Source organism: Canis aureus, chromosome 28, assembly GCF_053574225.1.
Source record: "Canis aureus isolate CA01 chromosome 28, VMU_Caureus_v.1.0, whole genome shotgun sequence".
NCBI classification, from domain to species: Eukaryota; Metazoa; Chordata; class Mammalia; order Carnivora; family Canidae; genus Canis; species Canis aureus.
Window position 1 is genome coordinate 42,218,178 of NC_135638.1, and position 26,431 is coordinate 42,244,608.

The window sequence follows — 26,431 nt, forward strand, 5'->3', positions numbered from 1 at the left end:
TTCGATTCGAATCGAGTATTTTCGATTCGATTATATGCGAATCAGTTTGGTTCGATTCGATTCGATTATTTTCGATTCAAATCAGTTCGATTCGATTATTTTAGATTCAATTCGGTTCGATTGGGTTTGATTATTTTCGATTTGATTCGATTCGATTCGATTATTTTCGATTCGATTCTATTGGATTCGTTTAGATTATTTTCAATTCGATTCGATTCTTCAATTCGATTCGATTATTTTCGATTCACTTCATTTCTATTATTTCCGGTTCGATTCGATGCGAATCTTTTCGATTTGATTATTTTCTATTTGATTATTTTCGATTCGATTCGATTCTTTTCAATTCGATTCGAATCCTTTCGATTCGGTTCGATTATTTTCGCTTCAAATCAATTCTTTTCGATTTGATTCTTTTCCTTTTTTAAATTTCTTTTACAGATTTTATTTAGTTATTCATAGAGACACAGCTAGAGAGAGAGAGGCAGAGACACAGGCAGAGGGAGAAGCAGGCTCCATCCAGGGAGCCTGATGTGTGACTCAATCCCGGGTCTCCAGGATCACACCCTGGGCTGCAGGCAGCGCTAAACCGCTGCGCCACTGGGGCTGCCCTTTATTCTATTTTTTTCGATTCGATTCAATATTTTTGATTCGAATCGACTTGATTCTTTTTGATTTGATTATTTTAGATTCGATTCGGTTCGATTATTTTCAATTTGATTCTATTCGATTCGATTTTTCTCAATTCTATTCTGTTCTTTTCGATTCAATTCGATTATATTCGATTCAATTCGATTGGTTTATATTCGATTCGATTCGATGGGAATCGATTATTTTTTATTCGATTCGATTTGATTCAATTATTTTCAATTCAATTCTATTCGATTATTTTCATTTCAATTCGATTCGATTCGATTTGATTATAATGAATTCTTTTCAATTCTATTTGAATACTTTTAATTCAATTCGATTCGATTATTTTTGATTCGATTCTATTTTTTCGATTTGATTATTTTCGATTCAATTTGATTCGATTCGATTCGATTCGATTATTTTCAATTTGATTCTATTCGATTCGATTCAATTCTTTTCTATTCTATTCGTATCACCTCGATTCTTTTCGATTCGATTATTTTAGATTCGATTCGATTATTTTCAATTTGATTTGATTATTTTTGATTCGATTCGATTCTTTTCAATTCAATTCGATTCTTTTCGATTCGATTCGATTACTTTCAATTCTCTTCTTTTCCATTATTTTCGATTCAATTCGATGTGAATCGATTATTTTTGAATCTATTCGTTTCAATTCGATTCGATTCAATTTGATTAGATTCGATTATTTTAGATTCGATTCGAATCGATTCCATTAATTTTTATTCGATTCGATAATTTTTTATTCAATTCGATTATTTTCGATTCGATTCGATGGATTCGATTCGTTTATTTTCGATTCTATTTGATTATTTTTGATTCGATTCGATTCTTTTCAATTTGATTCGATTCTTTTCGATTCGACTCGATTTTTTTCGATTCGATACGATTCTTTTCCATTCGATTCGATTCTTTTCGATTCGATTCATTCGAATAATCTAATCAAATCAAATTGAATCGAAAAGATTTGATTCGAATCGAATAGAAGAGAATCGAATCGAATTGAATTGAAAGAATCGAATCGAATCAAATCGAAAAGAATCGAATCGAATCAAATCAAAAAGAATCTAAACGAATTGAAAAAATCGAATCGAATTTAATACAATCGAAAAGAATCGAATCGAAAGAATCGAATCAAATCGACAAAAATTGAATCAAATTGAATTGAATCGAACATTATCGAATCAAATGACATCGAAAAGAAGCGAATCGAAAAGAATCGAATCCAATAGAAAAGAATCGAATCGAATTGAATCAAATTGAAAGGAATCGAATCAACAAAAAGAATCGAAACCAATTGAAAAAGATCGATTCGATTCGATTAATTTCAATTCAATTCGATTCTTTTTGATTCAATTCCATTCGATTCGATTCTTTTCTATTCGATTCGATTATTTTTGATTCTATTCGATTCTTTTCGATTCGATTAATTTCGATTCGATTTGATTCGATTCTTTTCAATTTGATTTGATTATTTTCTTTTTTTAATTTTTAAATTTATTTATGATAGTCACACAGAGAGAGAGAGAGAGGCAGAGACACAGACAGAGGGAGAAGCAGGCTCCATGCACCGGGAGCCCAACGTGGGATTCAATCCCAGATCTCCAGAATCACGCCCTGGGCCAAAGGCAGGCTCTAAACTGCTGCGCCACCCAGGGATCCCCAATTTGATTATTTTCTATTCAATTCTATTCTATTCAATTATTTTCGGTTCAATTCGGTTTGATTATTTTTTAATTGATTTGATTCTTTTCGATTCGATTCGATTATTTTCGATTCGAATCAATTCGATTCTTTTCGAGTCTGTTATTTTAGATTCGATTTGATTTTTTGATTCGATTTGATTCTTTTCGATTCGAATCGATTCGATTCTTTTCGATTCGATTCTTTTCAATTCGATTCGATTCTTTTCGATTCGATTCGATTCGATTATATTTGATTCAATTCGATTGGCTTAGATTCGATTCGATTCGATGGGAATCGATTATTTTTGATTCAATTTGATGGGATTCGATTCTTTTCGATTTGATTCGATTCTTTTTGATTTGACTCCATTTTTTCGATTCAATTAGATTCTTTTGGATTCGTAACGATTCCTTTCCATTCGATTCGATTCTTTTCGATTTGATTCGATTCGATTCTTTTCAATTCGATTCATTCAAATAATCGAATCAAATCAAATTGAATCGAAAAGATTTGATTCGAATCGAATAGAAAAGAATCGAATCTAATTGAATCGAATCAAAAAGAATCAAATCGAATTGAATCTAATCGAAAAGAATCGAATTGAATCGAATCAAAAAGATCTACACGAATTGAAAAAAATGGAATCAAATCGAATAGAATCGAAAAGAATCGAATCGAATCGAAAGAATCGAATCAAATCGACAAAAATCAAATCAAATTGAATTGAATCGAACAGAATTGAATCGAATGACATCGAAAAGAAGCGAATCGAAAAGAATCGAATCCAATAGAAAAGAACCGAATCGAATTGAATCAAATCGAAAGGAATCGAATAAAATCAAAAATAATCAAAACGAATTGAAAAATCGAATCGATTTGATTAATTTCGGTTCGATTCGATTATTTTTGATTCAATTCGTTTTGATTCGATTATTTTCTATTCGATTTGATTATTTTTGATTCGATTCGATTCTTTTCGATTCGATTAATTTCGATTCGATTTGATTCGATTCTTTTCAATTCGATTTGATTTTCTTTTTTTTTAATTTTTAAATTTAGTTTTGATAGTCACACAGAGAGAGAGAGAGAGGCAAAGACACAGACAGAGGGAGAAGCAGGCTCCATGCACCGGGAGCCCAACGTGGGATTCAATCCCAGATCTCCAGAATCACGCCCTGGGCCAAAGGCAGGCGCTAAACCGCTGCGCCACCCAGGGATCCCCGATTTGATTATTTTCTATTCAATTCTATTCTATTCGATTATTTTCAGTTCGATTCGATTGCATTTGATTCGATTATTTTCGATTCAATTCGGTTTGATTATTTTTGAATTGATTTGATTCTTTTCGATTTAAATCGATTCGATTCTTTTCGATTCCATTATTTTATTTTTTTTTAAACTAGATTAATTATTTATTTATTTATTTATGATAGTCACAGAGAGAGAGAGGCAGAGACATAGGCAGAGGGAGAAGCAGGCTCTATGCACCGGGAGCCCGATGTGGGATTCGATCCAGGGTCTCCAGGATTGCGCCCTGGGCCAAAGGCAGGCGCCAAACTGCTGCGCCACCCAGGGATCCCTGATTCCATTATTCTAGATTTGATTCGATTTTTTGATTCGATTCGATTATTTTTGATTCAATTCGATTGGATTATTTTCGATTCGGTTCTATTCGAACCGATTATTTTCGATTCAATTCGATTCGATGCGATTATTTTCCATTTGATTCGATTATTTTCGATTCGATTTGATTAATTTTGATTCGATACGATTATTTTCAATTCAATTCAATACAATTTGATTATTTCTTATTCTATTTGATTGGATTCGATTCGATTTTTTTGATTCGATTCGATTATTTTTTATTAGATTCAATTCTTTTCGATTCGATTCGATTTGATTCTATTCGATTATTTTCGATTCAATTCGGTTCGATTCGAATCGATTATTTTCGATTCAATTCAATTCGATTCGGTTCGATAATTTTCGATTTGATTCGATTATTTTGTATTCGATTCAATTCGATTCGAATCGAGTATTTTCGATTCGATTATATGCGAATCAGTTTGGTTCGATTCGATTCGATTATTTTCGATTCAAATCAGTTCGATTCGATTATTTTAGATTCAATTCGGTTCGATTGGGTTTGATTATTTTCGATTTGATTCGATTCGATTCGATTATTTTCGATTCGATTCTATTGGATTCGTTTAGATTATTTTCAATTCGATTCGATTCTTCAATTCGATTCGATTATTTTCGATTCACTTCATTTCTATTATTTCCGGTTCGATTCGATGCGAATCTTTTCGATTTGATTATTTTCGATTCGATTCGATTCTTTTCAATTCGATTCGAATCCTTTCGATTCGGTTCGATTATTTTCGCTTCAAATCAATTCTTTTCGATTTGATTCTTTTCCTTTTTTAAATTTCTTTTACAGATTTTATTTAGTTATTCATAGAGACACAGCTAGAGAGAGAGAGGCAGAGACACAGGCAGAGGGAGAAGCAGGCTCCATCCAGGGAGCCTGATGTGTGACTCAATCCCGGGTCTCCAGGATCACACCCTGGGCTGCAGGCAGCGCTAAACCGCTGCGCCACTGGGGCTGCCCTTTATTCTATTTTTTTCGATTCGATTCAATATTTTTGATTCGAATCGACTTGATTCTTTTTGATTTGATTATTTTAGATTCGATTCGGTTCGATTATTTTCAATTAGATTCTATTCGATTCGATTTTTCTCAATTCTATTCTGTTCTTTTCGATTCAATTCGATTATATTCGATTCAATTCGATTGGTTTATATTCGATTCGATTCGATGGGAATCGATTATTTTTTATTCGATTCGATTTGATTCAATTATTTTCAATTCAATTCTATTCGATTATTTTCATTTCAATTCGATTCGATTCGATTTGATTATAATGAATTCTTTTCAATTCTATTTGAATACTTTTAATTCAATTCGATTCGATTATTTTTGATTCGATTCTATTTTTTCGATTTGATTATTTTCGATTCAATTTGATTCGATTCGATTCGATTCGATTATTTTCAATTTGATTCTATTCGATTCGATTCAATTCTTTTCTATTCTATTCGTATCACCTCGATTCTTTTCGATTCGATTATTTTAGATTCGATTCGATTATTTTCAATTTGATTTGATTATTTTTGATTCGATTCGATTCTTTTCAATTCAATTCGATTCTTTTCGATTCGATTCGATTACTTTCAATTCTCTTCTTTTCCATTATTTTCGATTCAATTCGATGTGAATCGATTATTTTTGAATCTATTCGTTTCAATTCGATTCGATTCAATTTGATTAGATTCGATTATTTTAGATTCGATTCGAATCGATTCCATTAATTTTTATTCGATTCGATAATTTTTTATTCAATTCGATTATTTTCGATTCGATTCGATGGATTCGATTCGTTTATTTTCGATTCTATTTGATTATTTTTGATTCGATTCGATTCTTTTCAATTTGATTCGATTCTTTTCGATTCGACTCGATTTTTTTCGATTCGATACGATTCTTTTCCATTCGATTCGATTCTTTTCGATTCGATTCATTCGAATAATCTAATCAAATCAAATTGAATCGAAAAGATTTGATTCGAATCGAATAGAAGAGAATCGAATCGAATCGAATTGAAAGAATCGAATCGAATCAAATCGAAAAGAATCGAATCGAATCAAATCAAAAAGAATCTAAACGAATTGAAAAAATCGAATCGAATTTAATACAATCGAAAAGAATCGAATCGAAAGAATCGAATCAAATCGACAAAAATTGAATCAAATTGAATTGAATCGAACATTATCGAATCAAATGACATCGAAAAGAAGCGAATCGAAAAGAATCGAATCCAATAGAAAAGAATCGAATCGAATTGAATCAAATTGAAAGGAATCGAATCAACAAAAAGAATCGAAACCAATTGAAAAAGATCGATTCGATTCGATTAATTTCAATTCAATTCGATTATTTTTGATTCAATTCCATTCGATTCGATTCTTTTCTATTCGATTCGATTATTTTTGATTCTATTCGATTCTTTTCGATTCGATTAATTTCGATTCGATTTGATTCGATTCTTTTCAATTTGATTTGATTATTTTCTTTTTTTAATTTTTAAATTTATTTATGATAGTCACACACAGAGAGAGAGAGAGGCAGAGACACAGACAGAGGGAGAAGCAGGCTCCATGCACCGGGAGCCCAACGTGGGATTCAATCCCAGATCTCCAGAATCACGCCCTGGGCCAAAGGCAGGCTCTAAACTGCTGCGCCACCCAGGGATCCCCAATTTGATTATTTTCTATTCAATTCTATTCTATTCAATTATTTTCGGTTCAATTCGGTTTGATTATTTTTTAATTGATTTGATTCTTTTCGATTCGATTCGATTATTTTCGATTCGAATCAATTCGATTCTTTTCGAGTCTGTTATTTTAGATTCGATTTGATTTTTTGATTCGATTTGATTCTTTTCGATTCGATTCGATTCGATTATATTTGATTCAATTCGATTGGCTTAGATTCGATTCGATTCGATGGGAATCGATTGTTTTTGATTCAATTTGATGGGATTCGATTCTTTTCGATTTGATTCGATTCTTTTTGATTTGACTCCATTTTTTCGATTCAATTAGATTCTTTTGGATTCGTAACGATTCCTTTCCATTCGATTCGATTCTTTTCGATTTGATTCGATTCGATTCTTTTCAATTCGATTCATTCAAATAATCGAATCAAATCAAATTGAATCGAAAAGATTTGATTCGAATCGAATAGAAAAGAATCGAATCTAATTGAATCGAATCAAAAAGAATCAAATCGAATTGAATCTAATCGAAAAGAATCGAATTGAATCGAATCAAAAAGATCTACACGAATTGAAAAAAATGGAATCAAATCGAATAGAATCGAAAAGAATCGAATCGAATCGAAAGAATCGAATCAAATCGACAAAAATCAAATCAAATTGAATTGAATCGAACAGAATTGAATCGAATGACATCGAAAAGAAGCGAATCGAAAAGAATCGAATCCAATAGAAAAGAACCGAATCGAATTGAATCAAATCGAAAGGAATCGAATAAAACCAAAAATAATCAAAACGAATTGAAAAATCGAATCGATTTGATTAATTTCGGTTCGATTCGATTATTTTTGATTCAATTCGTTTTGATTCGATTATTTTCTATTCGATTTGATTATTTTTGATTCGATTCGATTCTTTTCGATTCGATTAATTTCGATTCGATTTGATTCGATTCTTTTCAATTCGATTTGATTTTCTTTTTTTTTAATTTTTAAATTTAGTTTTGATAGTCACACAGAGAGAGAGAGAGAGGCAAAGACACAGACAGAGGGAGAAGCAGGCTCCATGCACCGGGAGCCCAACGTGGGATTCAATCCCAGATCTCCAGAATCACGCCCTGGGCCAAAGGCAGGCGCTAAACCGCTGCGCCACCCAGGGATCCCCGATTTGATTATTTTCTATTCAATTCTATTCTATTCGATTATTTTCAGTTCGATTCGATTGCATTTGATTCGATTATTTTCGATTCAATTCGGTTTGATTATTTTTGAATTGATTTGATTCTTTTCGATTTAAATCGATTCGATTCTTTTCGATTCCATTATTTTATTTTTTTTTAAACTAGATTAATTATTTATTTATTTATTTATGATAGTCACAGAGAGAGAGAGGCAGAGACATAGGCAGAGGGAGAAGCAGGCTCTATGCACCGGGAGCCCGATGTGGGATTCGATCCAGGGTCTCCAGGATTGCGCCCTGGGCCAAAGGCAGGCGCCAAACTGCTGCGCCACCCAGGGATCCCTGATTCCATTATTCTAGATTTGATTCGATTTTTTGATTCGATTCGATTATTTTTGATTCAATTCGATTGGATTATTTTCGATTCGGTTCTATTCGAACCGATTATTTTCGATTCAATTCGATTCGATGCGATTATTTTCCATTTGATTCGATTATTTTCGATTCGATTTGATTAATTTTGATTCGATACGATTATTTTCAATTCAATTCAATACAATTTGATTATTTCTTATTCTATTTGATTGGATTCGATTCGATTTTTTTGATTCGATTCGATTATTTTTTATTAGATTCAATTCTTTTCGATTCGATTCGATTTGATTCTATTCGATTATTTTCGATTCAATTCGGTTCGATTCGAATCGATTATTTTCGATTCAATTCAATTCGATTCGGTTCGATAATTTTCGATTTGATTCGATTATTTTGTATTCGATTCAATTCGATTCGAATCGAGTATTTTCGATTCGATTATATGCGAATCAGTTTGGTTCGATTCGATTCGATTATTTTCGATTCAAATCAGTTCGATTCGATTATTTTAGATTCAATTCGGTTCGATTGGGTTTGATTATTTTCGATTTGATTCGATTCGATTCGATTATTTTCGATTCGATTCTATTGGATTCGTTTAGATTATTTTCAATTCGATTCGATTCTTCAATTCGATTCGATTATTTTCGATTCACTTCATTTCTATTATTTCCGGTTCGATTCGATGCGAATCTTTTCGATTTGATTATTTTCGATTTGATTATTTTCGATTCGATTCGATTCTTTTCAATTCGATTCGAATCCTTTCGATTCGGTTCGATTATTTTCGCTTCAAATCAATTCTTTTCGATTTGATTCTTTTCCTTTTTTAAATTTCTTTTACAGATTTTATTTAGTTATTCATAGAGACACAGCTAGAGAGAGAGAGGCAGAGACACAGGCAGAGGGAGAAGCAGGCTCCATCCAGGGAGCCTGATGTGTGACTCAATCCCGGGTCTCCAGGATCACACCCTGGGCTGCAGGCAGCGCTAAACCGCTGCGCCACTGGGGCTGCCCTTTATTCTATTTTTTTCGATTCGATTCAATATTTTTGATTCGAATCGACTTGATTCTTTTTGATTTGATTATTTTAGATTCGATTCGGTTCGATTATTTTCAATTTGATTCTATTCGATTCGATTTTTCTCAATTCTATTCTGTTCTTTTCGATTCAATTCGATTATATTCGATTCAATTCGATTGGTTTATATTCGATTCGATTCGATGGGAATCGATTATTTTTTATTCGATTCGATTTGATTCAATTATTTTCAATTCAATTCTATTCGATTATTTTCATTTCAATTCGATTCGATTCGATTTGATTATAATGAATTCTTTTCAATTCTATTTGAATACTTTTAATTCAATTCGATTCGATTATTTTTGATTCGATTCTATTTTTTCGATTTGATTATTTTCGATTCAATTTGATTCGATTCGATTCGATTCGATTATTTTCAATTTGATTCTATTCGATTCGATTCAATTCTTTTCTATTCTATTCGTATCACCTCGATTCTTTTCGATTCGATTATTTTAGATTCGATTCGATTATTTTCAATTTGATTTGATTATTTTTGATTCGATTCGATTCTTTTCAATTCAATTCGATTCTTTTCGATTCGATTCGATTACTTTCAATTCTCTTCTTTTCCATTATTTTCGATTCAATTCGATGTGAATCGATTATTTTTGAATCTATTCGTTTCAATTCGATTCGATTCAATTTGATTAGATTCGATTATTTTAGATTCGATTCGAATCGATTCCATTAATTTTTATTCGATTCGATAATTTTTTATTCAATTCGATTATTTTCGATTCGATTCGATGGATTCGATTCGTTTATTTTCGATTCTATTTGATTATTTTTGATTCGATTCGATTCTTTTCAATTTGATTCGATTCTTTTCGATTCGACTCGATTTTTTTCGATTCGATACGATTCTTTTCCATTCGATTCGATTCTTTTCGATTCGATTCATTCGAATAATCTAATCAAATCAAATTGAATCGAAAAGATTTGATTCGAATCGAATAGAAGAGAATCGAATCGAATCGAATTGAAAGAATCGAATCGAATCAAATCGAAAAGAATCGAATCGAATCAAATCAAAAAGAATCTAAACGAATTGAAAAAATCGAATCGAATTTAATACAATCGAAAAGAATCGAATCGAAAGAATCGAATCAAATCGACAAAAATTGAATCAAATTGAATTGAATCGAACATTATCGAATCAAATGACATCGAAAAGAAGCGAATCGAAAAGAATCGAATCCAATAGAAAAGAATCGAATCGAATTGAATCAAATTGAAAGGAATCGAATCAACAAAAAGAATCGAAACCAATTGAAAAAGATCGATTCGATTCGATTAATTTCAATTCAATTCGATTATTTTTGATTCAATTCCATTCGATTCGATTCTTTTCTATTCGATTCGATTATTTTTGATTCTATTCGATTCTTTTCGATTCGATTAATTTCGATTCGATTTGATTCGATTCTTTTCAATTTGATTTGATTATTTTCTTTTTTTAATTTTTAAATTTATTTATGATAGTCACACAGAGAGAGAGAGAGAGGCAGAGACACAGACAGAGGGAGAAGCAGGCTCCATGCACCGGGAGCCCAACGTGGGATTCAATCCCAGATCTCCAGAATCACGCCCTGGGCCAAAGGCAGGCTCTAAACTGCTGCGCCACCCAGGGATCCCCAATTTGATTATTTTCTATTCAATTCTATTCTATTCAATTATTTTCGGTTCAATTCGGTTTGATTATTTTTTAATTGATTTGATTCTTTTCGATTCGATTCGATTATTTTCGATTCGAATCAATTCGATTCTTTTCGAGTCTGTTATTTTAGATTCGATTTGATTTTTTGATTCGATTTGATTCTTTTCGATTCGAATCGATTCGATTCTTTTCGATTCGATTCTTTTCAATTCGATTCGATTCTTTTCGATTCGATTCGATTCGATTATATTTGATTCAATTCGATTGGCTTAGATTCGATTCGATTCGATGGGAATCGATTATTTTTGATTCAATTTGATGGGATTCGATTCTTTTCGATTTGATTCGATTCTTTTTGATTTGACTCCATTTTTTCGATTCAATTAGATTCTTTTGGATTCGTAACGATTCTTTTCCATTCGATTCGATTCTTTTCGATTTGATTCGATTCGATTCTTTTCAATTCGATTCATTCAAATAATCGAATCAAATCAAATTGAATCGAAAAGATTTGATTCGAATCGAATAGAAAAGAATCGAATCTAATTGAATCGAATCAAAAAGAATCAAATCGAATTGAATCTAATCGAAAAGAATCGAATTGAATCGAATCAAAAAGATCTACACGAATTGAAAAAAATGGAATCAAATCGAATAGAATCGAAAAGAATCGAATCGAATCGAAAGAATCGAATCAAATCGACAAAAATCAAATCAAATTGAATTGAATCGAACAGAATTGAATCGAATGACATCGGAAAGAAGCGAATCGAAAAGAATCGAATCCAATAGAAAAGAACCGAATCGAATTGAATCAAATCGAAAGGAATCGAATAAAACCAAAAATAATCAAAACGAATTGAAAAATCGAATCGATTTGATTAATTTCGGTTCGATTCGATTATTTTTGATTCAATTCGTTTTGATTCGATTATTTTCTATTCGATTTGATTATTTTTGATTCGATTCGATTCTTTTCGATTCGATTAATTTCGATTCGATTTGATTCGATTCTTTTCAATTCGATTTGATTTTCTTTTTTTTTAATTTTTAAATTTAGTTTTGATAGTCACACAGAGAGAGAGAGAGAGGCAAAGACACAGACAGAGGGAGAAGCAGGCTCCATGCACCGGGAGCCCAACGTGGGATTCAATCCCAGATCTCCAGAATCACGCCCTGGGCCAAAGGCAGGCGCTAAACCGCTGCGCCACCCAGGGATCCCCGATTTGATTATTTTCTATTCAATTCTATTCTATTCGATTATTTTCAGTTCGATTCGATTGCATTTGATTCGATTATTTTCGATTCAATTCGGTTTGATTATTTTTGAATTGATTTGATTCTTTTCGATTTAAATCGATTCGATTCTTTTCGATTCCATTATTTTATTTTTTTTTAAACTAGATTAATTATTTATTTATTTATTTATGATAGTCACAGAGAGAGAGAGGCAGAGACATAGGCAGAGGGAGAAGCAGGCTCTATGCACCGGGAGCCCGATGTGGGATTCGATCCAGGGTCTCCAGGATTGCGCCCTGGGCCAAAGGCAGGCGCCAAACTGCTGCGCCACCCAGGGATCCCTGATTCCATTATTCTAGATTTGATTCGATTTTTTGATTCGATTCGATTATTTTTGATTCAATTCGATTGGATTATTTTCGATTCGGTTCTATTCGAACCGATTATTTTCGATTCAATTCGATTCGATGCGATTATTTTCCATTTGATTCGATTATTTTCGATTCGATTTGATTAATTTTGATTCGATACGATTATTTTCAATTCAATTCAATACAATTTGATTATTTCTTATTCTATTTGATTGGATTCGATTCGATTTTTTTGATTCGATTCGATTATTTTTTATTAGATTCAATTCTTTTCGATTCGATTCGATTTGATTCTATTCGATTATTTTCGATTCAATTCGGTTCGATTCGAATCGATTATTTTCGATTCAATTCAATTCGATTCGGTTCGATAATTTTCGATTTGATTCGATTATTTTGTATTCGATTCAATTCGATTCGAATCGAGTATTTTCGATTCGATTATATTCGAATCAGTTTGGTTCGATTCGATTCGATTATTTTCGATTCAAATCAGTTCGATTCGATTATTTTAGATTCAATTCGGTTCGATTGGGTTTGATTATTTTCGATTTGATTCGATTCGATTCGATTATTTTCAATTCGATTCTATTGGATTCGTTTAGATTATTTTCAATTCGATTCGATTCTTCAATTCGATTCGATTATTTTCGATTCACTTCATTTCTATTATTTCCGGTTCGATTCGATGCGAATCTTTTCGATTTGATTATTTTCGATTTGATTATTTTCGATTCGATTCGATTCTTTTCAATTCGATTCGAATCCTTTCGATTCGGTTCGATTATTTTCGCTTCAAATCAATTCTTTTCGATTTGATTCTTTTCCTTTTTTAAATTTCTTTTACAGATTTTATTTAGTTATTCATAGAGACACAGCTAGAGAGAGAGAGGCAGAGACACAGGCAGAGGGAGAAGCAGGCTCCATCCAGGGAGCCTGATGTGTGACTCAATCCCGGGTCTCCAGGATCACACCCTGGGCTGCAGGCAGCGCTAAACCGCTGCGCCACTGGGGCTGCCCTTTATTCTATTTTTTTCGATTCGATTCAATATTTTTGATTCGAATCGACTTGATTCTTTTTGATTTGATTATTTTAGATTCGATTCGGTTCGATTATTTTCAATTAGATTCTATTCGATTCGATTTTTCTCAATTCTATTCTGTTCTTTTCGATTCAATTCGATTATATTCGATTCAATTCGATTGGTTTATATTCGATTCGATTCGATGGGAATCGATTATTTTTTATTCGATTCGATTTGATTCAATTATTTTCAATTCAATTCTATTCGATTATTTTCATTTCAATTCGATTCGATTCGATTTGATTATAATGAATTCTTTTCAATTCTATTTGAATACTTTTAATTCAATTCGATTCGATTATTTTTGATTCGATTCTATTTTTTCGATTTGATTATTTTCGATTCAATTTGATTCGATTCGATTCGATTCGATTATTTTCAATTTGATTCTATTCGATTCGATTCAATTCTTTTCTATTCTATTCGTATCACCTCGATTCTTTTCGATTCGATTATTTTAGATTCGATTCGATTATTTTCAATTTGATTTGATTATTTTTGATTCGATTCGATTCTTTTCAATTCAATTCGATTCTTTTCGATTCGATTCGATTACTTTCAATTCTCTTCTTTTCCATTATTTTCGATTCAATTCGATGTGAATCGATTATTTTTGAATCTATTCGTTTCAATTCGATTCGATTCAATTTGATTAGATTCGATTATTTTAGATTCGATTCGAATCGATTCCATTAATTTTTATTCGATTCGATAATTTTTTATTCAATTCGATTATTTTCGATTCGATTCGATGGATTCGATTCGTTTATTTTCGATTCTATTTGATTATTTTTGATTCGATTCGATTCTTTTCAATTTGATTCGATTCTTTTCGATTCGACTCGATTTTTTTCGATTCGATACGATTCTTTTCCATTCGATTCGATTCTTTTCGATTCGATTCATTCGAATAATCTAATCAAATCAAATTGAATCGAAAAGATTTGATTCGAATCGAATAGAAGAGAATCGAATCGAATCGAATTGAAAGAATCGAATCGAATCAAATCGAAAAGAATCGAATCGAATCAAATCAAAAAGAATCTAAACGAATTGAAAAAATCGAATCGAATTTAATACAATCGAAAAGAATCGAATCGAAAGAATCGAATCAAATCGACAAAAATTGAATCAAATTGAATTGAATCGAACATTATCGAATCAAATGACATCGAAAAGAAGCGAATCGAAAAGAATCGAATCCAATAGAAAAGAATCGAATCGAATTGAATCAAATTGAAAGGAATCGAATCAACAAAAAGAATCGAAACCAATTGAAAAAGATCGATTCGATTCGATTAATTTCAATTCAATTCGATTATTTTTGATTCAATTCCATTCGATTCGATTCTTTTCTATTCGATTCGATTATTTTTGATTCTATTCGATTCTTTTCGATTCGATTAATTTCGATTCGATTTGATTCGATTCTTTTCAATTTGATTTGATTATTTTCTTTTTTTAATTTTTAAATTTATTTATGATAGTCACACAGAGAGAGAGAGAGAGGCAGAGACACAGACAGAGGGAGAAGCAGGCTCCATGCACCGGGAGCCCAACGTGGGATTCAATCCCAGATCTCCAGAATCACGCCCTGGGCCAAAGGCAGGCTCTAAACTGCTGCGCCACCCAGGGATCCCCAATTTGATTATTTTCTATTCAATTCTATTCTATTCAATTATTTTCGGTTCAATTCGGTTTGATTATTTTTTAATTGATTTGATTCTTTTCGATTCGATTCGATTATTTTCGATTCGAATCAATTCGATTCTTTTCGAGTCTGTTATTTTAGATTCGATTTGATTTTTTGATTCGATTTGATTCTTTTCGATTCGAATCGATTCGATTCTTTTCGATTCGATTCTTTTCAATTCGATTCGATTCTTTTCGATTCGATTCGATTCGATTATATTTGATTCAATTCGATTGGCTTAGATTCGATTCGATTCGATGGGAATCGATTATTTTTGATTCAATTTGATGGGATTCGATTCTTTTCGATTTGATTCGATTCTTTTTGATTTGACTCCATTTTTTCGATTCAATTAGATTCTTTTGGATTCGTAACGATTCTTTTCCATTCGATTCGATTCTTTTCGATTTGATTCGATTCGATTCTTTTCAATTCGATTCATTCAAATAATCGAATCAAATCAAATTGAATCGAAAAGATTTGATTCGAATCGAATAGAAAAGAATCGAATCTAATTGAATCGAATCAAAAAGAATCAAATCGAATTGAATCTAATCGAAAAGAATCGAATTGAATCGAATCAAAAAGATCTACACGAATTGAAAAAAATGGAATCAAATCGAATAGAATCGAAAAGAATCGAATCGAATCGAAAGAATCGAATCAAATCAACAAAAATCAAATCAAATTGAATTGAATCGAACAGAATTGAATCGAATGACATCGGAAAGAAGCGAATCGAAAAGAATCGAATCCAATAGAAAAGAACCGAATCGAATTGAATCAAATCGAAAGGAATCGAATAAAACCAAAAATAATCAAAACGAATTGAAAAATCGAATCGATTTGATTAATTTCGGTTCGATTCGATTATTTTTGATTCAATTCGTTTTGATTCGATTATTTTCTATTCGATTTGATTATTTTTGATTCGATTCGATTCTTTTCGATTCGATTAATTTCGATTCGATTTGATTCGATTCTTTTCAATTCGATTTGATTTTCTTTTTTTTTAATTTTTAAATTTAGTTTTGATAGTCACACAGAGAGAGAGAGAGAGGCAAAGACACAGACAGAGGGAGAAGCAGGCTCCATGCACCGGGAGCCCAACGTGGGATTCAATCCCAGATCTCCAGAATCACGCCCTGGGCCAAAGGCAGGCGCTAAACCGCTGCGCCACCCAGGGATCCCCGATTTGATTATTTTCTATTCAATTCTATTCTATTCGATTATTTTCAGTTCGATTCGATTGCATTTGATTCGATTATTTTCGATTCAATTCGGTTTGATTATTTTTGAATTGATTTGATTCTTTTCGATTTAAATCGATTCGATTCTTTTCGATTCCATTATTTTATTTTTTTTTTAACTAGATTAATTATTTATTTATTTATTTATGATAGTCACAGAGAGAGAGAGGCAGAGACATAGGCAGAGGGAGAAGCAGGCTCTATGCACCGGGAGCCCGATGTGGGATTCGATCCAGGGTCTCCAGGATTGCGCCCTGGGCCAAAGGCAGGCGCCAAACTGCTGCGCCACCCAGGGATCCCTGATTCCATTATTCTAGATTTGATTCGATTTTTTGATTCGATTCGATTATTTTTGATTCAATTCGATTGGATTATTTTCGATTCGGTTCTATTCGAACCGATTATTTTCGATTCAATTCGATTCGATGCGATTATTTTCCATTTGATTCGATTATTTTCGATTCGATTTGATTAATTTTGATTCGATACGATTATTTTCAATTCAATTCAATACAATTTGATTATTTCTTATTCTATTTGATTGGATTCGATTCGATTTTTTTTGATTCGATTCGATTATTTTTTATTAGATTCAATTCTTTTCGATTCGATTCGATTTGATTCTATTCGATTATTTTCGATTCAATTCGGTTCGATTCGAATCGATTATTTTCGATTCAATTCAATTCGATTCGGTTCGATAATTTTCGATTTGATTCGATTATTTTGTATTCGATTCAATTCGATTCGAATCGAGTATTTTCGATTCGATTATATTCGAATCAGTTTGGTTCGATTCGATTCGATTATTTTCGATTCAAATCAGTTCGATTCGATTATTTTAGATTCAATTCGGTTCGATTGGGTTTGATTATTTTCGATTTGATTCGATTCGATTCGATTATTTTCGATTCGATTCTATTGGATTCGTTTAGATTATTTTCAATTCGATTCGATTCTTCAATTCGATTCGATTATTTTCGATTCACTTCATTTCTATTATTTCCGGTTCGATTCGATGCGAATCTTTTCGATTTGATTATTTTCGATTTGATTATTTTCGATTCGATTCGATTCTTTTCAATTCGATTCGAATCCTTTCGATTCGGTTCGATTATTTTCGCTTCAAATCAATTCTTTTCGATTTGATTCTTTTCCTTTTTTAAATTTCTTTTACAGATTTTATTTAGTTATTCATAGAGACACAGCTAGAGAGAGAGAGGCAGAGACACAGGCAGAGGGAGAAGCAGGCTCCATCCAGGGAGCCTGATGTGTGACTCAATCCCGGGTCTCCAGGATCACACCCTGGGCTGCAGGCAGCGCTAAACCGCTGCGCCACTGGGGCTGCCCTTTATTCTATTTTTTTCGATTCGATTCAATATTTTTGATTCGAATCGACTTGATTCTTTTTGATTTGATTATTTTAGATTCGATTCGGTTCGATTATTTTCAATTTGATTCTATTCGATTCGATTTTTCTCAATTCTATTCTGTTCTTTTCGATTCAATTCGATTATATTCGATTCAATTCGATTGGTTTATATTCGATTCGATTCGATGGGAATCGATTATTTTTTATTCGATTCGATTTGATTCAATTATTTTCAATTCAATTCTATTCGATTATTTTCATTTCAATTCGATTCGATTCGATTTGATTATAATGAATTCTTTTCAATTCTATTTGAATACTTTTAATTCAATTCGATTCGATTATTTTTGATTCGATTCTATTTTTTCGATTTGATTATTTTCGATTCAATTTGATTCGATTCGATTCGATTCGATTATTTTCAATTTGATTCTATTCGATTCGATTCAATTCTTTTCTATTCTATTCGTATCACCTCGATTCTTTTCGATTCGATTATTTTAGATTCGATTCGATTATTTTCAATTTGATTTGATTATTTTTGATTCGATTCGATTCTTTTCAATTCAATTCGATTCTTTTCGATTCGATTCGATTACTTTCAATTCTCTTCTTTTCCATTATTTTCGATTCAATTCGATGTGAATCGATTATTTTTGAATCTATTCGTTTCAATTCGATTCGATTCAATTTGATTAGATTCGATTATTTTAGATTCGATTCGAATTGATTCCATTAATTTTTATTCGATTCGATAATTTTTTATTCAATTCGATTATTTTCGATTCGATTCGATGGATTCGATTCGTTTATTTTCGATTCTATTTGATTATTTTTGATTCGATTCGATTCTTTTCAATTTGATTCGATTCTTTTCGATTCGACTCGATTTTTTTCGATTCGATACGATTCTTTTCCATTCGATTCGATTCTTTTCGATTCGATTCATTCGAATAATCTAATCAAATCAAATTGAATCGAAAAGATTTGATTCGAATCGAATAGAAGAGAATCGAATCGAATCGAATTGAAAGAATCGAATCGAATCAAATCGAAAAGAATCGAATCGAATCAAATCAAAAAGAATCTAAACGAATTGAAAAAATCGAATCGAATTTAATACAATCGAAAAGAATCGAATCGAAAGAATCGAATCAAATCGACAAAAATTGAATCAAATTGAATTGAATCGAACATTATCGAATCAAATGACATCGAAAAGAAGCGAATCGAAAAGAATCGAATCCAATAGAAAAGAATCGAATCGAATTGAATCAAATTGAAAGGAATCGAATCAACAAAAAGAATCGAAACCAATTGAAAAAGATCGATTCGATTCGATTAATTTCAATTCAATTCGATTATTTTTGATTCAATTCCATTCGATTCGATTCTTTTCTATTCGATTCGATTATTTTTGATTCTATTCGATTCTTTTCGATTCGATTAATTTCGATTCGATTTGATTCGATTCTTTTCAATTTGATTTGATTATTTTCTTTTTTTAATTTTTAAATTTATTTATGATAGTCACACAGAGAGAGAGAGAGAGGCAGAGACACAGACAGAGGGAGAAGCAGGCTCCATGCACCGGGAGCCCAACGTGGGATTCAATCCCAGATCTCCAGAATCACGCCCTGGGCCAAAGGCAGGCTCTAAACTGCTGCGCCACCCAGGGATCCCCAATTTGATTATTTTCTATTCAATTCTATTCTATTCAATTATTTTCGGTTCAATTCGGTTTGATTATTTTTTAATTGATTTGATTCTTTTCGATTCGATTCGATTATTTTCGATTCGAATCAATTCGATTCTTTTCGAGTCTGTTATTTTAGATTCGATTTGATTTTTTGATTCGATTTGATTCTTTTCGATTCGAATCGATTCGATTCTTTTCGATTCGATTCTTTTCAATTCGATTCGATTCTTTTCGATTCGATTCGATTCGATTATATTTGATTCAATTCGATTGGCTTAGATTCGATTCGATTCGATGGGAATCGATTATTTTTGATTCAATTTGATGGGATTCGATTCTTTTCGATTTGATTCGATTCTTTTTGATTTGACTCCATTTTTTCGATTCAATTAGATTCTTTTGGATTCGTAACGATTCTTTTCCATTCGATTCGATTCTTTTCGATTTGATTCGATTCGATTCTTTTCAATTCGATTCATTCAAATAATCGAATCAAATCAAATTGAATCGAAAAGATTTGATTCGAATCGAATAGAAAAGAATCGAATCTAATTGAATCGAATCAAAAAGAATCAAATCGAATTGAATCTAATCGAAAAGAATCGAATTGAATCGAATCAAAAAGATCTACACGAATTGAAAAAAATGGAATCAAATCGAATAGAATCGAAAAGAATCGAATCGAATCGAAAGAATCGAATCAAATCAACAAAAATCAAATCAAATTGAATTGAATCGAACAGAATTGAATCGAATGACATCGGAAAGAAGCGAATCGAAAAGAATCGAATCCAATAGAAAAGAACCGAATCGAATTGAATCAAATCGAAAGGAATCGAATAAAATCAAAAATAATCAAAACGAATTGAAAAATCGAATCGATTTGATTAATTTCGGTTCGATTCGATTATTTTTGATTCAATTCGTTTTGATTCGATTATTTTCTATTCGATTTGATTATTTTTGATTCGATTCGATTCTTTTCGATTCGATTAATTTCGATTCGATTTGATTCGATTCTTTTCAATTCGATTTGATTTTCTTTTTTTTTAATTTTTAAATTTAGTTTTGATAGTCACACAGAGAGAGAGAGAGAGGCAAAGACACAGACAGAGGGAGAAGCAGGCTCCATGCACCGGGAGCCCAACGTGGGATTCAATCCCAGATCTCCAGAATCACGCCCTGGGCCAAAGGCAGGCGCTAAACCGCTGCGCCACCCAGGGATCCCCGATTTGATTATTTTCTATTCAATTCTATTCTATTCGATTATTTTCAGTTCGATTCGATTGCATTTGATTCGATTATTTTCGATTCAATTCGGTTTGATTATTTTTGAATTGATTTGATTCTTTTCGATTTAAATCGATTCGATTCTTTTCGATTCCATTATTTTATTTTTTTTTAACTAGATTATTTATTTATTTATTTATTTATTTATGATAGTCACAGAGAGAGAGAGGCAGAGACATAGGCAGAGGGAGAAGCAGGCTCTATGCACCGGGAGCCCGATGTGGGATTCGATCCAGGGTCTCCAGGATTGCGCCCTGGGCCAAAGGCAGGCGCCAAACTGCTGCGCCACCCAGGGATCCCTGATTCCATTATTCTAGATTTGATTCGATTTTTTGATTCGATTCGATTATTTTTGATTCAATTCGATTGGATTATTTTCGATTCGGGTCTATTCGAACCGATTATTTTCGATTCAATTCGATTCGATGCGATTATTTTCCATTTGATTCGATTATTTTCGATTCGATTTGATTAATTTTGATTCGATACGATTATTTTCAATTCAATTCAATACAATTTGATTATTTCTTATTCTATTTGATTGGATTCGATTCGATTTTTTTTGATTCGATTCGATTATTTTTTATTAGATTCAATTCTTTTTGATTCGATTCGATTTGATTCTATTCGATTATTTTCGATTCAATTCGGTTCGATTCGAATCGATTATTTTCGATTCAATTCAATTCGATTCGGTTCGATAATTTTCGATTTGATTCGATTATTTTGTATTCGATTCAATTCGATTCGAATCGAGTATTTTCGATTCGATTATATTCGAATCAGTTTGGTTCGATTCGATTCGATTATTTTCGATTCAAATCAGTTCGATTCGATTATTTTAGATTCAATTCGGTTCGATTGGGTTTGATTATTTTCGATTTGATTCGATTCGATTCGATTATTTTCGATTCGATTCTATTGGATTCGTTTAGATTATTTTCAATTCGATTCGATTCTTCAATTCGATTCGATTATTTTCGATTCACTTCATTTCTATTATTTCCGGTTCGATTCGATGCGAATCTTTTCGATTTGATTATTTTCGATTCGATTCGATTCTTTTCAATTCGATTCGAATCCTTTCGATTCGGTTCGATTATTTTCGCTTCAAATCAATTCTTTTCGATTTGATTCTTTTCCTTTTTTAAATTTCTTTTACAGATTTTATTTAGTTATTCATAGAGACACAGCTAGAGAGAGAGAGGCAGAGACACAGGCAGAGGGAGAAGCAGGCTCCATCCAGGGAGCCTGATGTGTGACTCAATCCCGGGTCTCCAGGATCACACCCTGGGCTGCAGGCAGCGCTAAACCGCTGCGCCACTGGGGCTGCCCTTTATTCTATTTTTTTCGATTCGATTCAATATTTTTGATTCGAATCGACTTGATTCTTTTTGATTTGATTATTTTAGATTCGATTCGGTTCGATTATTTTCAATTTGATTCTATTCGATTCGATTTTTCTCAATTCTATTCTGTTCTTTTCGATTCAATTCGATTATATTCGATTCAATTCGATTGGTTTATATTCGATTCGATTCGATGGGAATCGATTATTTTTTATTCGATTCGATTTGATTCAATTATTTTCAATTCAATTCTATTCGATTATTTTCATTTCAATTCGATTCGATTCGATTTGATTATAATGAATTCTTTTCAATTCTATTTGAATACTTTTAATTCAATTCGATTCGATTATTTTTGATTCGATTCTATTTTTTCGATTTGATTATTTTCGATTCAATTTGATTCGATTCGATTCGATTCGATTATTTTCAATTTGATTCTATTCGATTCGATTCAATTCTTTTCTATTCTATTCGTATCACCTCGATTCTTTTCGATTCGATTATTTTAGATTCGATTCGATTATTTTCAATTTGATTTGATTATTTTTGATTCGATTCGATTCTTTTCAATTCAATTCGATTCTTTTCGATTCGATTCGATTACTTTCAATTCTCTTCTTTTCCATTATTTTCGATTCAATTCGATGTGAATCGATTATTTTTGAATCTATTCGTTTCAATTCGATTCGATTCAATTTGATTAGATTCGATTATTTTAGATTCGATTCGAATTGATTCCATTAATTTTTATTCGATTCGATAATTTTTTATTCAATTCGATTATTTTCGATTCGATTCGATGGATTCGATTCGTTTATTTTCGATTCTATTTGATTATTTTTGATTCGATTCGATTCTTTTCAATTTGATTCGATTCTTTTCGATTCGACTCGATTTTTTTCGATTCGATACGATTCTTTTCCATTCGATTCGATTCTTTTCGATTCGATTCATTCGAATAATCTAATCAAATCAAATTGAATCGAAAAGATTTGATTCGAATCGAATAGAAGAGAATCGAATCGAATCGAATTGAAAGAATCGAATCGAATCAAATCGAAAAGAATCGAATCGAATCAAATCAAAAAGAATCTAAACGAATTGAAAAAATCGAATCGAATTTAATACAATCGAAAAGAATCGAATCGAAAGAATCGAATCAAATCGACAAAAATTGAATCAAATTGAATTGAATCGAACATTATCGAATCAAATGACATCGAAAAGAAGCGAATCGAAAAGAATCGAATCCAATAGAAAAGAATCGAATCGAATTGAATCAAATTGAAAGGAATCGAATCAACAAAAAGAATCGAAACCAATTGAAAAAGATCGATTCGATTCGATTAATTTCAATTCAATTCGATTATTTTTGATTCAATTCCATTCGATTCGATTCTTTTCTATTCGATTCGATTATTTTTGATTCTATTCGATTCTTTTCGATTCGATTAATTTCGATTCGATTTGATTCGATTCTTTTCAATTTGATTTGATTATTTTCTTTTTTTAATTTTTAAATTTATTTATGATAGTCACACAGAGAGAGAGAGAGAGGCAGAGACACAGACAGAGGGAGAAGCAGGCTCCATGCACCGGGAGCCCAACGTGGGATTCAATCCCAGATCTCCAGAATCACGCCCTGGGCCAAAGGCAGGCTCTAAACTGCTGCGCCACCCAGGGATCCCCAATTTGATTATTTTCTATTCAATTCTATTCTATTCAATTATTTTCGGTTCAATTCGGTTTGATTATTTTTTAATTGATTTGATTCTTTTCGATTCGATTCGATTATTTTCGATTCGAATCAATTCGATTCTTTTCGAGTCTGTTATTTTAGATTCGATTTGATTTTTTGATTCGATTTGATTCTTTTCGATTCGAATCGATTCGATTCTTTTCGATTCGATTCTTTTCAATTCGATTCGATTCTTTTCGATTCGATTCGATTCGATTATATTTGATTCAATTCGATTGGCTTAGATTCGATTCGATTCGATGGGAATCGATTATTTTTGATTCAATTTGATGGGATTCGATTCTTTTCGATTTGATTCGATTCTTTTTGATTTGACTCCATTTTTTCGATTCAATTAGATTCTTTTGGATTCGTAACGATTCTTTTCCATTCGATTCGATTCTTTTCGATTTGATTCGATTCGATTCTTTTCAATTCGATTCATTCAAATAATCGAATCAAATCAAATTGAATCGAAAAGATTTGATTCGAATCGAATAGAAAAGAATCGAATCTAATTGAATCGAATCAAAAAGAATCAAATCGAATTGAATCTAATCGAAAAGAATCGAATTGAATCGAATCAAAAAGATCTACACGAATTGAAAAAAATGGAATCAAATCGAATAGAATCGAAAAGAATCGAATCGAATCGAAAGAATCGAATCAAATCAACAAAAATCAAATCAAATTGAATTGAATCGAACAGAATTGAATCGAATGACATCGGAAAGAAGCGAATCGAAAAGAATCGAATCCAATAGAAAAGAACCGAATCGAATTGAATCAAATCGAAAGGAATCGAATAAAATCAAAAATAATCAAAACGAATTGAAAAATCGAATCGATTTGATTAATTTCGGTTCGATTCGATTATTTTTGATTCAATTCGTTTTGATTCGATTATTTTCTATTCGATTTGATTATTTTTGATTCGATTCGATTCTTTTCGATTCGATTAATTTCGATTCGATTTGATTCGATTCTTTTCAATTCGATTTGATTTTCTTTTTTTTTAATTTTTAAATTTAGTTTTGATAGTCACACAGAGAGAGAGAGAGAGGCAAAGACACAGACAGAGGGAGAAGCAGGCTCCATGCACCGGGAGCCCAACGTGGGATTCAATCCCAGATCTCCAGAATCACGCCCTGGGCCAAAGGCAGGCGCTAAACCGCTGCGCCACCCAGGGATCCCCGATTTGATTATTTTCTATTCAATTCTATTCTATTCGATTATTTTCAGTTCGATTCGATTGCATTTGATTCGATTATTTTCGATTCAATTCGGTTTGATTATTTTTGAATTGATTTGATTCTTTTCGATTTAAATCGATTCGATTCTTTTCGATTCCATTATTTTATTTTTTTTTAACTAGATTATTTATTTATTTATTTATTTATTTATGATAGTCACAGAGAGAGAGAGGCAGAGACATAGGCAGAGGGAGAAGCAGGCTCTATGCACCGGGAGCCCGATGTGGGATTCGATCCAGGGTCTCCAGGATTGCGCCCTGGGCCAAAGGCAGGCGCCAAACTGCTGCGCCACCCAGGGATCCCTGATTCCATTATTCTAGATTTGATTCGATTTTTTGATTCGATTCGATTATTTTTGATTCAATTCGATTGGATTATTTTCGATTCGGGTCTATTCGAACCGATTATTTTCGATTCAATTCGATTCGATGCGATTATTTTCCATTTGATTCGATTATTTTCGATTCGATTTGATTAATTTTGATTCGATACGATTATTTTCAATTCAATTCAATACAATTTGATTATTTCTTATTCTATTTGATTGGATTCGATTCGATTTTTTTTGATTCGATTCGATTATTTTTTATTAGATTCAATTCTTTTTGATTCGATTCGATTTGATTCTATTCGATTATTTTCGATTCAATTCGGTTCGATTCGAATCGATTATTTTCGATTCAATTCAATTCGATTCGGTTCGATAATTTTCGATTTGATTCGATTATTTTGTATTCGATTCAATTCGATTCGAATCGAGTATTTTCGATTCGATTATATTCGAATCAGTTTGGTTCGATTCGATTCGATTATTTTCGATTCAAATCAGTTCGATTCGATTATTTTAGATTCAATTCGGTTCGATTGGGTTTGATTATTTTCGATTTGATTCGATTCGATTCGATTATTTTCGATTCGATTCTATTGGATTCGTTTAGATTATTTTCAATTCGATTCGATTCTTCAATTCGATTCGATTATTTTCGATTCACTTCATTTCTATTATTTCCGGTTCGATTCGATGCGAATCTTTTCGATTTGATTATTTTCGATTTGATTATTTTCGATTCGATTCGATTCTTTTCAATTCGATTCGAATCCTTTCGATTCGGTT